The 18,589-nt window shown below is 36.3% G+C and overlaps 1 pseudogene; it reads left to right on the top strand.

Annotated features, from left to right (window-relative positions):
* Positions 1-419: 419 nt before the first annotated feature.
* On the top strand, positions 420-7,223 carry LOC119595096 (annotated as a pseudogene).
* Positions 7,224-18,589: the final 11,366 nt, after the last annotated feature.

Raw genomic sequence — 18,589 nt, 5'->3', positions numbered from 1 at the left:
TGAAAACCTAAAAGTGAAAGTAGGAAAGAGTTTTGGAAAATTCCAGTCCCACTGTAACCTTGCGTTTACGAACTTCTGGAACATGCGATAAGCATCCACTTTATTCCATAATAGCGTTCCCCCGAAAACAAAACCCTAATTCGTATTCCCCGTCACCATTTCCATATAGAATACAGAAAGTATACTTTTCCCTCCTTATAGTGAGTATACATATCCCTACTTAGCAAGTGTACCCCACTCACTGCTAGTCATATACTTCTTAGTCCCTCTGTGGATATGAAAGAAAAAGAAGTGGAGAGAAAAAATCAGTTGGAAAAAGAAAATGCGGAACAAGCGACAAACGAGACAGAAAAAGGAAAAGAAGAAGGAAAAGGAGAAGAGGAGGTATTATTAGCCCCCAGTGAGACCTCCGGGCGGGGAGGGCCGGGGTCGCCTCTCGTCGCGGGCGGACGACGCGCGAGCAGACGACCCCGCCGGCCCACCATGGCGACGCTGCTGGTGTGCCGTGTGAATGTTATCTCGGCTCTCAAGACCTTCTGCAGGACCTATGGCACTTCTGCGGTGAGTTCAGGAGAGTGCTGAGGGTCAGGGCTTTGGAAACTGAAGGTGTTTTAAGGATAGTGTTCAAATAAAGGGGCCTTCGTTGTATTTATGATAGATAGGGAGGTCAAGGTTTTCTTTCGAAGGCAGCTTCCTGTTGCGGGAAAAAATAAAAGATTGCTTTTGCTAGAATAAAGCTACTTGAGCAGAAACCTTCGCAATAACTTTAAAGTTATGGCGAAGACGTTGATACATTGATGAAACAACCTATAACACTTCAACTAAGACTTTTCTAGAAGATTAGCCATTATGCGATGGTTACTTTTGTTTTGATTTTAGGGGTAACATTAATAGTATGGGTAACCTTGAAACAGCCCTCCATAGTGTATATTCTGACAATATATATGTTGTAGAACACCCTGGTAGTCTGCTGTCAAATAAGTCTAGTCTAAGTACTATATTGCTTTAATAAACTATATATGGTGGAGGTTTGTTGGGTTTTGCCAAAGTGCCAAAAGGTCAGAGGCTATGGTAGTTCGGGAACTTACGGTTGTTGAATTTCTAGGTCTAAGCATTACCATTTTGTGACCTAGTATTTAGTTATTTTTTATTTATATTTATTTATTTTTTTTATACTGAAGAGTAATATTGTATGTCCCAAAAATTTAAATGTCTTGTGCACACAGTAGACTGTTGATGTTAACTTTTTATAGCCAATTTGAGTTGGGCAGTATAACCTAGCCTTTGGTTACCAAAAGAAACATTCAAGTTCTGATGAGACACAGTTAACCCGCTCCTGCCGGGTGACGTGCTAGAATGTTATAGCAAACTGCATGGTTGGCAGGTTCAGCTCGTACGTGTGGCAACATGCCAGAGCGCGTGGAGTGGGACGTTCGGGTTAACTCTGTGGACTCTTGTGCCCACTGTCGGGCCACTGCCAGATATCACCAGAGTTTAATTGCTCTCAGAGATTTTTGACAACTGAGAATAATGGGTTAAGACTGATTCCAAATGTGATATTAGATTGCCGAGGAGGTATACAAGCTCTATATTGTCAGCACTGAGAGGCTTACAGGCTGTTATCGAAATGTTTGCCATTTTGGATTTTAAGCTCATTCATGATTAGTTATTGAGCTTGAGACAAAGGAAACGTTAAAATATGATTGCAATTGTGTTTTACTTAAAGAAATGATTATGTTCAAGTACGTTTGATGTTGCAGTCGAAGGGAATAGTTTTACACTAGAAAATTAATTCTTTTCTCAGTGAGAGGAAAATAAATGTGTAAAGGAGTGTCAAACCTAAAAAGTATTAAAGATATTCTCCCCCCAAAAAGCAGGGATGAGTTAACATTACTTTGGTTTCTTGTACTCAACAAATTAAGTAAGCTTAGAGATTTCTGATTCATCAACTTCATTGACTAATCTTTTTTTTTCTTCCATGTATTAGTCAATGTGGACTGTTGTTGAGCTAAACAAAAATTTCTGTGTTGTGTTGATCATATGTTCAAAGGCTCTGTGGGCTAAAGTGCCCAGGTACTGATCTATTGTTTGGAGTTTAGTCTATTTTGGTGCCACGATTAGAATCCACCCATTTGTAGCACGTAGGGGAAGTTGGTGAGGATAGGTCTTGTAGGTGGGGGCTGTAGATCATCAGATGTCTTTCTTCATTACTCTCAACATCAACATCAACTTTACTGTTATTGTTATTAATAATATCTTTAATGAAGTCCAAACCTCCCAATACACTGACTGGATTTTCAAGATTTAGGGAAAGTTTTATCTCCAGATATTTATATCTCAAGTTGTGGCTTATACAGCTTCTTTATTGTAGTGGGATAAAAATTTTTACATTGGATATTGATGATAAGGAAAAAGATATTTCTAGAGTAGTTTCTACAAATAATTATCAGCATATGCAGTATTCCTAATCTTATGATAAGACTATGAGTTTCTATATTTAGCAAGTCATATCACTGTTGAGGGACTCATGTTTGTCTGCTTGATTTTACTGGTCATATCACACATATAGGTTCTATGTGACTTCCTTATCATTTTACATTATAGCTATAAAAGACCAGGTAAAGTTCAGCTCCATCTTTGCTAATTGTAGTCAGATTTCACATAATTTGTGGATGTTCATGATTAACAGTAATTAAATTAGTAATTTTAAGATTATGTATGAAATAGTGCACGGTGACAATAAGAATGGATTAACTAATAGTATTATTTTGAGCCACTGAAACTTCACATCCGACAAATCCGAAATAGAGAAATGGTTATTCTTATGATGCATTCATTTCATAATACCTTTGTATATACGTTACTATTTTTTATTCATTGTTAGTTATCATTAGTGATAAACAAATCACTGTGGAATTTATATATTTGCTCTTATATAGTGTCTCACAAATAAAGTGTGGCAAATTTTCTTCAAAAGTCATACTTAACCATGGAGATTATATATTTCTTGACTAAATTCTTACTGTTTAAAATATTCTCTCATTAATAAACAAAAATCTATGAATTATCCCAGAATGAGCATTGTGGTTTCAGGAGAATATTTAGGTTTCATGTTTATTTCAGGCATAAAAGGCCTGAAACAGTGTTGTGTGCACCATCTGGTTCATAGATATATATTTGGAACTCATTCTTTGTTATACAAGGAGCAGGCATATCCCTCATGAAGGAATGTGCAGTCATGGTATGAGGTTTTACAGAGAGGTACTTCCTTGAACTTCATGAGAATTACTTCCCTCTAGATAATATCTGGCCTTAGATAATATTTGATTGTGACCCAAAATCCTGGGGTTAAGAACCACTGCTTTAGAGATAATTGGCCACTTTGTGCTAGCTTTCATTAGAAATGTTCTATGTCAACAAGGAACCAATAAGAACCATGTGAGGTACTAAGTTCTGCCAGACACATGAATTACTCATTGTATAGCAAGAAAACTTGAACAGTGAAATAATTTTTTTTAAAATTATAGTCTCCAGTTCAAAGTATGTTGTATCTTTGTGTAACAATTTTTTTTTCTTTTGGTGGACACTGGTTTTGACAATTATATTGTAAATAAGAATTATTATCTTAAATTAATTAACTGTTACTGTATGCTCCATTTTAGCTTGCATTTGGAAAATCACAGTATGTAGAGGTAAGAAAAAAAATGAATTCCATAATTTGCACTTCACTTTTACCACATTTTTACATCCAAGTTGTGAAGGTGTATGAATGGCTTTTCCTTTTATCCCAAGAATTGTGTTTTGAAGGTGGATGTCTGTTTTCTTGCACTCACTTGTTTCCATCATTGTAAAGCATAGGTGCATGGATTTGTGTTATTGATATATTAATAAATTTATTGTTGTTGTTTTGTTGTTTTAATGATATTGGTGTGTGTTCATAGATTTTCCTTGAACTACATTTCTTCTTTAGATGTGGACACAGCAACCTGCAAGCCATATGTCTTCATATTGTAAAAGTCACAAATTCAAACAATAGATCCATTCAAATTGACCCACTGCTGTGGGGCATGGCATGTACGCACATGCCATGCCCATTGTGAGTTTACTTTATTAATTGTTTTTACACATAGATGGCTACAATTGTACTAATTCACCAATGAGCCAGTTACAAGTACTGCCTGTCTTGCCTGTTTATCCTTTTCCTTGATTTACAAAAATATTTTACATCATCTTATTTTGTTGCTACTAATGTTTATAACATTATAGTAAATATAATGTCTATAATAAAAATAACACCATCGATATTCTTAACATTAGTAAAAAAAAATTTCCCACCAATTCAAGGAAAGGTGTAATGAAGTAAGCCCACAAGGTCTACTAATTGACTCCTTTGTGGCTAAACACTAGCAGAGACATTTCTCACACACACACACACACACACACACACACACACACACACACACACACACACACACACACACACACACACACACACACACACACACACACACACACACACACACACACACACACACACACAAAAAAAAAAAAAAAAAAAAAAGAGCACAGCATTTTCCTGGGGGCATTGTGTTAAGAAACATCCATCCATTCTATAAAAGACATAAATCTATCATAATGTATCCAACAGATCCGAGGGGCACAGTTGCAGTCACAGTACCCTAAAGAAGTCAAGATTGTGGAAGTTGGCCCACGGGATGGACTACAAAACGAAAAGGCCCTCGTGCCAACAGACGTAAAAATTGAATTTATTAATATGCTGTCTCGAGCTGGACACAAGGCTGTAGAGGTGACCAGGTACAGTATACATGTGACAAGTTCTGTTGTGTGTGTGTGTGTGAGTGTGCGTGTGTGCGTGCGTGTGTGCGTGCGTGTGTGCGTGCATGCGCGCGCGCGCGCGTGTGTGTGTGCATATTTGTTTATTTGCAGACATGCAGGTATTTCTGTGTGTTTGTTTGCATGAGTGTGTAAAGATTGGAAGTCTTTTGAAGGATTATTCAAGGTAGTATCATCATCTTTATAAATATTGTATCTTTTCCTGAATTCAGATTCTTGTTCCTTTTTTCAGCTTTGTATCTCCAAAATGGGTCCCACAAATGGCAGATCACAGCGAAGTGTTAACTGGAATTAAACGTTTTAGTGGTGTCTCCTATCCTGTACTGACCCCCAATCTGAAGGGATTTCAGGCTGCAGTAAGTACAGATTAAAGACAGAAATGTGTGGGAACAAAAGATCAGTGAAAATTAAATGGCTTTAGAAGAATCTCTGTTATTGATGTGTGTCGTTTTTCTTTAGCCCAATGCCATTTGAAACGGATAACGTTCGCCATAGTTTGGTTCAGTGAAATATCTTTACACATAGGTGTCTCTGGTATTAACAGAGCAAAATTTTAATTTCCTCATTGATTACAAGTAAAGGTAATGATAGTTATTTTTCTGCTGTATATAAACGTCTGATTTCTGCTTTCCATGAGTTTTTTTTTTTTTTTTTCTCTATGCTATTAACCCCTTAGGTCCAGTTGTATCATGGCAATTACATAACCAAAAATCTGGGCTTTAGGCTTATATGAGTGGCTGCTCTGATAGGTGTGTGGCTTATAGGCAGGCACATGCAAATACTCATGTGTGGTGACATGACTCTGTGCCTCCTATTTGCAATGTTATTTTCTCTTCTTTATGCATAAGCATTTTTAGCTTTTTTGCTATTTTCCAATGTCCATATTTATAATTGATCTGCATTATCCAGATGGTATTAGACTGTTTTCTTTGGACAGTCTCCATTCATCTCTCTACATAGTATACAATATTTAACTTTTAAATTTATTTATTTTTTTTTTTTTTTTTTTTTTTTTTTTTCATTTTTAAAACTTTTTTGTAATATTCACTTTTCCATAATACAACCTGTGCCACCGGTCACAGCTTAGAAATATGAGCCTAGCATGGAAATGGTGTCTTCCATGGAGCTGGTCCTCTTTTAGTCATGGCTCATGGACATTGCATTCCACTCTCGTTCGTTGATGGGAATAATGCAAAATTGCCAAATGAGTCTAATCATCCTCCAAAGAGGTTTGTGCATGTGTGGCAAGTCTTTCCCATCACCACGGCCTTCAGAGGAGATGTGCAAGTTCGCGTCACCTGACCAACAGCCAAATTTTCTCACGATGGCATGTTCACATCACCCGCCCCTCAAGCCAAATTTTTTATTATCTGTAGGTCATGTCATCCAGAACAAAGGGGTTAATATCAGTACTATTATCATTATAGGCATTAAAATTTTTTTTTTTTTTTATAATATTATTATCAAGAGTAATAGGAATTGAATAAAAAGAACATATCCAAAATTCAAGAAAAAAGGAGAGATATGTAGGACTAGTAATCGACTTCTTGGTGACTAAGCACTTGTAGAGCCAGTGTGTGAACACAAAAAACTAATTTCACAATGGGCTTTGGGATGAACATACATACCATCTTTATCAGCATCATGTTAATAGTATTTAATTGGTTTTTTTGACATGTTTTACAAATATTGAATAGTGATGAAGACAACAATTACTGATGAAAAATCGAGAAATAGGTAAATAAATTATTCAAGGAGTGACTCATGCTTGCTTTACTCACCTGGTAATATTTTCTATAAAAAAAGTTATTTCCATGGAGCATTAGAATAAGCATTACTATTTGTAGATATTCAGCCTCTGTAAAAGATATTCTTTAAACAGACACAGAAGTTACAAAGTTAGTTGTCATTTTTGTTTTTTTTAATAAATATTTTGGGGATATACTGAATTAATGTTGTCTGGTGATGTTTTGTTCATGTGGGGTAAATTCATTTAAAAACATTCATTCATATATTCATATATTCAGCAGTCCCTCAATACAAAGAAAAAAAACTTTTTGCAGGTAGCAGCAGGGTGCGAGGAAGTGGCAATCTTTGGAGCTGCCTCAGAGACATTTGCAAAAAGAATATAAATTGCAGTATTGCCGAATCCTTACAAAGATTTCAAGCTGTTATGGATGCTGCAAGGGAGGCTGGGATTCGTGTAAGGGGTTACGTCTCCTGTGTGTGTGGGTGTCCCTATGAAGGCCCTGTTGATCCCAAGGCAGTAGCAAAGGTATGTATGATTTTTTTTTTATATGATTATTATATGATTCTTTTTTCCTTCCTTTAGTTCTTTCTTTCTTTCTTTATTTATCTATATATTTATTTACTTCTTTCTTTCATCCTTTCTTTTTTTCATTCTTCTCTTTCTTTATTTATGTACTACCGGTTATGCTGATAGGTAATGAGGAATAGCATTTTGAACTTTATTATAGTGGTATACCCTCTTGGCTATTGTCTAGTATGGGACTAATATAATGGAGAGATTGTGAACTTATTTTCAGATATAGGTGGGTGTTTATACTGTGAGATTAATAGCTGTATTATTAAAATGCTGGTACATGTCCTGCAATCCAGTCCCAAGGGAGGAGCCCCACACTCCCAAACCATATCATTAAACTGCATGGACAACCCCCTCCCCTTGTGATGTCTGTGGGGACTGGTGGTATGCCTAATGCATCCCGTGCACTGCAGTTGGTATGCCTAATGTTAGATTAATCACGATTTTTAGCCAAATTCATAGTCATATTTTTTGGGGGAAAGATAATGTCAAAGACAGCTATGGGAATGTCAATTGTCATTTATGATTGTCATATTCATAATCGCTCTCAAGATCTTTAACCTCTTACAGCCAGGCACACCTATAACTGTCATGAAAGACCAACTCATCATGACAGTAATGGCTGTAGGTGTCATGACGAGCTAGAGCGATTTGAGTGGGAAGTTCTGCTATACATAGTGGGATCCCCAGCCAAATGGCTGTCTGCATGGTTGCCAGAAGTCACTGGAATGAGTGACACCCAGAGATTTCTGGTATCATCATTGTAGTGTTTTAAACGCCTGGGAAATGTCAGGGATACCAACATGAGCAGATATTATATTTCATTATTAATAAATAAGCCAGAATTGTATATTTCTATTTTCATACTCGTTACAACTCTCCTGCCCCAGTGGGAAGCTTTCAGGTGGTACAGACCTCTTGAAATGGTGCAACGTTAGTCTTTAAAACTATACATATGTCATATAGAAAAATAAGAGCCGTATTATGTATTTCAAATAGTATTTGACAATAATTCTGATATAATGCTTGTATGTATAATAGTTTATACTTGATAAACATATTATGGACCTTGGTAGGGGTGCACCTAGTTTCCAGTACTATGCGGGATCTCGTGGAGGGAGCAACACCTGCAGAACTTCATAATATGGAAAAGTGCGGGGGAACTGGATCTGGGAAAGTCCACCTCCACAGGGACATTTAATAATAATTTTACTGTACTGTTCCCCAAAATGGAATAGGTGCTTGCTATACGTCATCAGAGATTGTAGATTGCCAACTGTTTACCCCCAAAACACTCTCTGTCTCTCTCTCTCTCTCTCCCACACACACACCCCCTTAAGAGTCTATAAAAAACTCTGGTACAGTTGGGCTTAGCAAGGGATCAATAGGATAAGTTTATAAGTTGGGGGGTATGTATGGGCCCTTGAACTCTTTATTGGTGAATGAACTGCAAGTAGGGAACAATGAGGTCGAGTGGCTTGGGAAGGAATAGTGCGCGCTGGGAGGCACCCACCCGCCTCAGGCCCAACACGACCACACCGCACAACGTCTAACACCCCCACAAGAATGACACCCCCACACAAGAAACCCCAGTGAGACAGCGCTGAGGCACACACCCCACACACACACCCCACACCACACCCCCCCCCCCCACACACACCACACACACACACACCACACACACACACACACACACACATGCACACCCACACCCACCCACACCCACACCCACACCCACACACGCTCCCACACACGCTCCCACACACGCACACACACGCACACACACGCGCACACACGCGCACACATGCGCACACACGCGCACACACGCGCACACACACACACACACACACACACACACACACACACACACACACACACATACTTTTTACAAGCTTTGTGGTCCGTGCTCTATTCTACACCATTTCAGATAATTTCTCATTTACAGTGGGAAACCGTAAAGGTTGAAGGCTGATTTTCCATGTCTTTATCAACACTTTTAACTCGTTCTATATGGAGACACTGATTTCTGCTTCATGAAGCACTAGTAGAAAATACTGTTGGCATCCTAATTCCAATTTATTTTAGTATCTGCCGTGTGATCCCCGTATTTTGTTCTGGCTTTTTTATTTAGACTCCGTATATTAGCCTAGAAATTCTATAGCTTCACCCACCATCCCTCTTCCCACCTTTCATGTAAATCAGCTAGACCATGCCCCACCCTCTACCCAAAATGCGACACTATCATTAGCAGTCTACGTCACGGTTTCCCCCTCTGTGGTCCTACCCTTGTCCTCCATATCCCCCGATCTTTCACTTCACCGCTTACCCCTCCACCTGGGATAGGAGAGAGGCAGGCAGGCAGGCAGGCAGGCAAGCAAGCAGGCAGGCAGGCAGGCAGGCAGGCAGGCAGGCAGGCAGGCAGGCAGGCAGGAGGCAGGCAGGCAGGCAGGCAGGCAGGCAGGCAGGCAGGCAGGCAGGCAGGCAGGCAGACAGCAGACAGACAGACAGACAGACAGACAGACAGACAGATAGATTAATAAGTTTAATGTAAATAACATGAACTTTCACTTTGTGTGTGTGTGTGTGTGTGTGTGTGTGTGTGTGGTGTGTGTGTGTGTATGTGTGTGAGAGGGGAGAGAGAGAGAGAGAGAGAGAGAGAGAGAGAGAGAGAGAGAGAGAGAGAGAGGGGAGAGAGAGAGAGAGAGAGAGAGAGGAAGAAACTGTATTAGATAAGAGGCTCTCAGGATGACATTCAAGTTACTGCTCGCGGGCAAGTGCACCGTCCACAAGCAACGGGTGTCTTTTAAAACCTTTGGGACGGGTTACTTCCCTATGCGAAACCCCTCTCTCGTGGGTTGTATTCATAGTGGCCTGGCTTCGCTGCTGGAACTCATATCGTCTCCCTAGCATGCGCGACCGCTCATGCCCAATGCCAGCATCCTTTGCCTTTTCTTCATAATACTAAGAACCTATGTTGTATTTTCATTATTATTATTTTCTAAGGTCTCTATTTGATTTTCTGATAAATCAAGACTGTAGGATATTTTTGTTTTTATATAGACTCATGGTTGATCATTATTTTATAAGATAAACTCTAGTTTCAACAAGTTTATATTATCACTTCCATATAGATATAATTTTATATTCAGTGTTTTTATGAATAACGTGATTTTTTTTCGTTCGTAAATCTTCGTTTCTTCTTTTTCCCCCGATCCTCCTTGATTTTGACCATTTTGCACATCTATGTCCACTCTCCCCCTCTACCCCTCCTGCTTCTACAAATACATGTACCCCAAAATTTTAACCCACACGTATGCTCACATCAAAAAACACACCCCACATACATAATTTTATTATATATATTTTTATAAATATATAGGGTCTATATATATATTGTCTTATCAAAGGTACATATATGTATATTATTATATTTTTTGTATAAAATATTTATAATATGTATTATATGTATAATAGGAAATAAAATTTTTTTATATGTATTATATATATATATAAAATATATATAATATATATTAAAATATATATATATATATAAAATATAATATATATATATATATGTTTATACATTACATAAACACAAAAATGAATACCCCAGGCTCCCCAGGCATGTATGTACTTCCCCACCTGTTGGCAACTTTTTAAAAAACTATCTGGAAGGAAAAACTGACTAAATTTCTGAAAGTATATGATTTTTTTAAAACTGCATTTTTTTTTTTTTTTTTTTAATATTTACATACTTTTTTTTTCGCTCTCTCACTCCCAAATCCCATTTTTAAAGGTTATTCATGGTCTTTTTCACACCCATTGAAATCTAAAAATTGCAATTTTAAACAAATTTAAACCAATAAATTTTAAAAATTTCCCAATGATTTCATAAAGTCTTTTGTAAATTAGAAAGGGCCCCGGGTGCCAGTCACATGTAATAATTAATAAAAATAGATTTTTAATGTTTTTTAAATTAATATAAAAATGATAAATCCTAAACAGATAAAAATAAAAAGAAAAATCAGTGGTTTGGCCCCACGTTTTGGTTTGGGTTTTCCCTTTGGGGCCCATGTAGGGAGAGGGGTTTTGCAAATGAGTTTTTCCCTCGGAGACACCTTTGGGCGTTGGACTCCAGGCACCCTAAAAAAATTTTAAAATTAAAGGGCCCTTAATTTTTCCCTTCCACTGGGGTTTTGGGTGCCCCACTGCCACGACACAAAAGGGCCGGGGCCCCCCCCAAACATCCTTATTGCTCAAACGGGTTTTGGTGAAAAAGATTTTGTGCTTTTTTAACCCAATCAGCACGGATGGCAAGAATACATTTTATGCCCACTGTAATATAAGTTTATTTATTGTATTTATACATAGATGGCTCTACAACTGCTTAATTACCAAGGAGTCAGTTATTAGTCCTACCTATCTCGCCTGTTTACCCTTTTCCTTGACTTTTGGAAAGGGTCTTTTGTATTATTTCATTGTCATAAATGTTACCAAGATTTTAACCCAATGCCGCTGGGTGGTTTCCGGATACAAAAGCCCTCCCTCCTGGGCTGCTTTTGTAGTGGCCCAGACCCCGCCGCTGGGCAATTGTATCAGCATGATCGTACATGTCCCCGGAAAACAGGACTGGCCGACCATGGCACGTATACACATACCACCCGGAATATTGTCCAGGCAAGCCATGCCATGTACATACATGCCACCCAGTGGCGAAGGGTTACTAACAACTAAAGAATCATAACATCAATAACAATAAAAACAGTATCGATATCAGTTATATTAAAAAGAAAAATACATTTTCTTGCCAATTCAAGGAATGAGGAAATCATTATCAGTCACTAGGGCTTACTGATAGACTCCTTGCTGGCTGAGCACATGTGGAGCCAACTGTATTTAACAAAATTCACAAGAAACTACAGGGGACATAATATAAATCTGTGGTGGTTGGGTTAACAGTTTTTGTGATCTAGTGCCTGTCTGTTGCATAAGGTCAGTGTTATCCCTTGGGTCCAATATGCTTTTTTTTCCCAAGCATAACCCATATTATTTATGATGAATGTTTAGATATCAATATTAAAAAAAAAAAAAAAAAATCTATATCTGTATCCATATATATATATATATATATATATATATATATATATATGTATGTATGTATGTATGTATGTATGTATGTATGTATATATATGTATGTATGTATGTATATATATATAAATATATATATATATATATATTTATATATATATATATATATATATATATATATATATATATATATATTTTTTTTTTACTATTATATTATTTATTTTCTTGTGTGTGTGTGTGTCCACGCATATGTGTACGTGAATGTGTTTGTGAGCATTTTTTTATTATTTGTATTCTTTTATTGTTGTGTTTGTGAATGAGTTGATGCATAGTAATTGTATGCTTAATGTGAGTTTAAGATGTCATTTTGAATTTGACTTACATTTTGATAATAATGTTATTGCTTTTACATTTTTTAGAGTCATTGTAAGATGTTATAAACTAAAACTAAGTATTTTTATACTGTCTTGTGGTAGTTTGATTTAATTTTTGTTCTTCCCTCAGATGGGCATCAGTGTTGTAGATGCTTCTGTTGCTGGACTGGGAGGATGCCCATATGCAAGTGGCGCATCGGGCAACGTTGCAACGGAAGATGTTGTCTATATGCTCAATGGCTTGCAAATTGAAACAGGAGTAGATCTTGATAAACTGATTGATGCAGGAAATTTCATTTGTACTGCTATTAAGAGGCCAAATATGAGCAAAGTGAGTTGTGCCAGAAGTAAATGTTAGCAAGTGACCCATCGGTGTTGTTGGCATCATAAGTACTGTTTTTTTTTCCCAAGATTGTGACAATATTATTTATTTTTGAGATTAGGGTGTAGAGAAATATTGTAGCAAAGCGTGAATGTCGAATGTGAAGGGAATCGAAAGGAAACATTTATTTTTTTATAGATTTTAGGTTTTGTAATTAGTTTTGTATTAAAGGAAAAAAGACAGAAAGAAAAAAAAAAAAAAAATTTGCAATCGTTGCAAATAAAATGAAGTTGCTGTTGATTTATACTAACAATGAATGTATAAAATACTTCAGAGTTTTTTTGTTTTGTTTTTTAAGAAGGGGTATAAATTATTCCCATTCTTTGAAAATAGAAATAAAAATATCTTTAGTCATTTTCTGAATGAAAAATTAGGGTATATCTTCAATTACTTAACCCATAATTGACGGGTAGCATTCATAGAGGCCGGGGCCTCGCTGCCGGGGGCTTATATCGTCGCCCGAGCATGCGCGACCACTCATGCCAAATACCAGCATCCCATGCCGTTTCTTCGTAATACTACGAAGATATGTTGTATTTTCAATTTTCATTATTTTTTACAGTCTCTACTTGCCAAACTTCCTGATAAATCGAGACTGAAGGGTATTTTTGTTGTTATATAGACTCCATAGTTGATCATTATTCGGTCTATAGTCCGAATAAAATAAGCAGTGTGTGGCATCATGGAGTTGAAATTGTCGGTTTGTTGCATTTTTTTTGTTTGTTGCATGGTAAAAATGAGAAAGTGTTAAAACCGACTTAATCACACTTTCACTGGCAAAAAAATAATCTTTGCCGTGATTGTAACAAAAAAAAACTCATGGCATGTCCATGCATACTCTATGGCATGTGCGTACATGCCCCCGGCAGATGGTCCCGCCATGCCATGGCATGTGTGTACATGCCACCCGGCGGCAATGGGTTATCAGTTGTGTTCATGCATAAACGTACTCATGATTGGGAAGCCTCCTTCATGCATTTATAACCGAAAATAGAAAAGTTAATGAATATGCAGTCTTGATGAAGACACTTTTGCCAAGGGTAAAACCAAAAAATTTTGTGTTTTTGAAACGCATTGCAAATCACTAACCTTTTTGATGATTATTATTATTGATATCATTATTATTATTATAATGATAATCATTATTTCTTTATCGTCATTGCTATCACCATCGCCATATCACCATCCTCATCGTCATGATCATCATGATGATCACCTTGAAGTTCATCCTCATCCTCATTATTATTATTATTATTATTATTATTATTATTATTATTATTATTATTATTATATTGTTATTATTGTTATTATTATCATCATCATCATCATCATCATTATCATTACTATTATTATTTTTGGCTTTTGTACATCTGGTGCTGCTCAGATTGACTCAGGATGTTAGGAAATATGCATAACTCAGTGCATGCTTTATGGCTGAATAAATATGGGAATATAGTAGTACATAAGAAAACAGTATATCTTTCTACATAGGTGTCAGCATTGTGTAATGATAAAGAGCCATCTGTCATTTTTCCAGAACTGATTCACAAGTAAATTTTTTTCTGAGGAATAATTGCTGTGTTCATAACAAGGATCCCATTTATTTATTTTTAAGAAGTGCATAATATTTTTTTTTATCATTATCTTTGAGGGTTTTAGCAAAGGATGGGATTGGGCAGCCTTGCTTGAACATTTTCTTGTTTTCCCAAATAGTTTCTGTAGATTTGTTTTTACCTTAATATATTTATTTTTAAATGATCAATAACTGAATGAAAACAATTTAAAGTGCAACAATATTTTTTAGGATTCTGGTGCACTATGCATCAAATAGTATCATATGCAAAACCTGCCATTAATAAATTCCACCCTACAGTAATCACTACATTATTTGGTTTTATCACTTATAATGTCAGGCTTTATTTTACCAATATCCTCTCTGGAAGAGGAAATGGATTGCTGGTTCTGCAGCAAGCATTAAGGTATACTGCTCAGCATGTCAGGCACAGTACTTGCTTTATATGGATTCACTGTTGGCATATCCACAGTAGACTCTGGCCTTGTGCTTTGACTCACCATAGAGCACTATTGTGAGATTGGCCATGGACTTGGACTAGTAGTAAGCCTGTGTATCAGCAATGAAAGTGTTGTAAATTGTAATAAGCATGACTAGCTTCTTTCTTATGAATTCAGGAGTGAGACAAGCCTATGTTCTTGCATCAACTCTATTCAGCACTTGCAAGGACTGGGCATGGTACAATTCTGATCTTGACTTTGGTGATGAAGTTGCTATCTTATTGTGAGCCTCTGGAGACCCTTAGGCTACTGTTGATGCATTAGCTGAGGCAAAGCCCTAGGGTCAAAAGGTTTCTTGAACAAGGACCAAGATCCAAGTATGCTAGGCAATCCTTATCAGTTGTTATATGCTTGCAGTGAAGAAATCAAAGTCACCAGGAGTTTTGTCCTGATTATTTTATTATATCTAAATAATTTAATTCATACCTCATGGTGTTCAGACCATGAAGTCAACAAATGGGTTGCCCTTGCAGGAAGAGTAATGTATCTGGAAATGCCTAGGTCTTTGCAGGACAAAAATATGTCTTCAAGGCTCTGACATTGCTAGTTTTGGTGCTCATCAGTGAAATGTGGACTTTAACCTATACCTTGGAGTATTGTCTTGACACTTTTTGCAGTAGGCCTTTGTGTCATATGTGCTTCAATTGGCAGGCTATATATCCACGGAGTGTTTACATTATAAGACTGGGGTAGGATCTTTTATGCACCATCCAGGACTGCCAACTCTAGTTATATGGTCACTTTGAATTGATTCTCTGAGGTGGTCTACTCTAAAGACAATCCTTGTAAGAGGAGGGTTGTAGAACAGCCAAAAAAGTTGTGGTTTTGGAAAATTGATAGGATCTGTAATAAGGATGTCAGGATGGGCAGGATTCGTGCCTGACACCTAAAGGGCAGGTAATGCAGACTTGAAAATAAGTTTTTTTTTATACACATTAAAAAAAATTATTTGCTATTATTATTTTTACAAAATCACAAAAGAGGAGGGTGATTTAAGAATACCTTGCTTCCATAAGGATAGCACTTAAAAATGGTTATTACGTATACAATGCTTTCAGTACCTAATGTTTAAGCTTTCACTCCCGAGCACTATTCTCCTCTTCGGTAACTGCACCTCTTAACATTTCTTATTGCTATATATGAATCTTAACAATCCTCTATATTTCTAACTTTTCCACTTTGATGGTACATAGAAAGTAAGTCCTTACTTAACCCCTATAGTGCAAGTCATAGTGCAGGCTGTGTCCATTAAAAAAACAAAACAAAACAAAAATAACACCAAAAATTCCATTAAATAATCATAAAGAGGTATTGTATACTCCATAAAGAAGTTTAAACATCGAATGTAAATTATTACACTGCTAGTTATAATGATTAATAGTAATTGCTGTGGAAATCAATTACAAATCATCTCTTCTTTTTTTTCTTTTGTTAATGCTCGTAGCATTCTGCATAGCTTTTTAGTGTTGAATTTTTGTCTTTACTGTAAATTCACAAAGAAAGCTACTGCTTTCGTTTTACTACTGTAGAATTACCATAATTTTTCACATTTACCTCATTTTTAGCAAGCACACTTAGGAAGGTGCATGTCTTTTATTGATGAAGCACAATCAGTTGGATGTTGAAATGTAGATCTTTGTTATAGAAAGCACAGAATATATTTTACACAAAGAAAAAGTGTTTGATGGGTGTGTTCAGTCACCATATATAAAGGCTACTTACCATGTTCTGTAAAACATGAGATATATTGAAAATAGGGTAAGTGTACCTGTATGAGTTTACTTATACTATACAAAACAAAGTTAATTGATATCCCATTATGAGGCTTTGTGAGGTGACATCTGACAGTAGAATAGGTAATTAATACTTTTTTCCCTAAAGATGCAGTCATTCTTGATTGGTTGTGTTTTAATGTTTGCATGTGGAAAGACAAAACCAAAAGGTGGTGTTACCTGGCTGTGAGAAATGTTGTGGGTATACTTTTTAAAAAGATGTATTTTATTCTGAAATATAGAAAAAAAAATTGCTTTGTTTGTTTTAAAATTTCCATATTGTCTATCAATAAGAAGAAATAATTTTTTTTCCTTCATCAGAGCGAATTCCAACATGGTATTGTCTAAGCAGCTGTTTGGGATATAGAAAATATTTGTGGAATAATTCACTTTATATAGTGAAGATATACTGAAGGTATACCTGAGCTTGAGTATACATTATAAAATTTGTGTTTACTATTTATAGTTTGTTTAATATCAGGCTTTTTAGGTGGTGTTTCCAGAGAAGACGAACCCATTTAATTCATGAAAAGTCTGAATTGCCATGGCCAAGACTAGGAGTATACATAAGTATTTTGGATGGAAGGAAGGAAGATGGATGGATAGATAGATAGATAGATAGATAGATAGATAGATAGATAGATAGATAGATAGATAGATAGATAGATAGATGGATGAACAAATGAATGAATGAAAATGAAAGGAAGGAAGGGAAGAAGGATGGATGGATGTTGGTTAAGTGGGATGATAGAAGGGAGGGACAGATAAAGGGAAAGAAAGAGGTATTTGTTCCATAGTTTGATTATTCATATTTTTCTTCCTCTTTGTGTTTGTGACAGAGCAGGGTATCCCAATTGTTTGTAAAAACATCATAAACTACAAATGTGCTGTATGGTGTCTGATATCTTGAAGAATATCTTGTTCATTCAATTTGTCATTTATGCAATGTTTACTTTCCTTCTGTTTGTCAATGCACATCTGTTTACAGTATATGTTTAGGTGAAAACATTGGCATACTTTCTTTATCACAAACTCATTTCTGTATTGTCTTGACATGTTTAGGAACTGATTAAATGACTAATATTTTTTTTTCTATAGATTCAAACACTGAATATGTGGAGGGAAGTGAAGTTTGTTTAACATTTTATTTAGAATCATTGATTTTATATTGCATACACATTTTGAACCCATTCTTGCACAAAGTACATTGCATGTAGCTGTCCACAGAAAAGAAAGGAAAATTATATATATGTAAATATTTTATTCTTGGGGTAGGGTCCTTCAATGAATTGACCAGTTGGTAGGATGATTATTAACTTCAAAGATATTTTTATTACAGTCTTATGCTATAAATAATCAAGGGGAATAAATAATTGAAGGGGAAGACAAAAGCTGTAGGTACTCATTCTTAAAATAATAACAATCATTTTCAGAACCTTGTCCAAGCCCCAAGACAGGGGTGACATGTTTATGTATTTTCCTCCACAACACTTCCTATTCGGACTTAATATGTTCTATTAGCTATTGGGAGGTTCTTTCATTAGCTGTTTCCCAAACACTGACAGTACGCCCAAACATTTTTTATTGGTTGTCAGCCACATGCCATGCTTGGCCATGGATGGACCTTCAGGTGATTTTGGTCTTGGAACCATCTGGGAACTGCACTAGACGTCTGTATAGGGCAATTATCCTGGCATTTTTGGGGGGGAAAATTATGAGGAAA

This window comes from Penaeus monodon, chromosome 35 (genome assembly GCF_015228065.2).
Source record: "Penaeus monodon isolate SGIC_2016 chromosome 35, NSTDA_Pmon_1, whole genome shotgun sequence".
In the NCBI taxonomy this organism is placed as follows: domain Eukaryota; kingdom Metazoa; phylum Arthropoda; class Malacostraca; order Decapoda; family Penaeidae; genus Penaeus; species Penaeus monodon.
The sequence above is the reverse complement of the archived record's forward strand: the minus strand, read 5'-3'. Positions and strand labels throughout refer to the sequence as shown.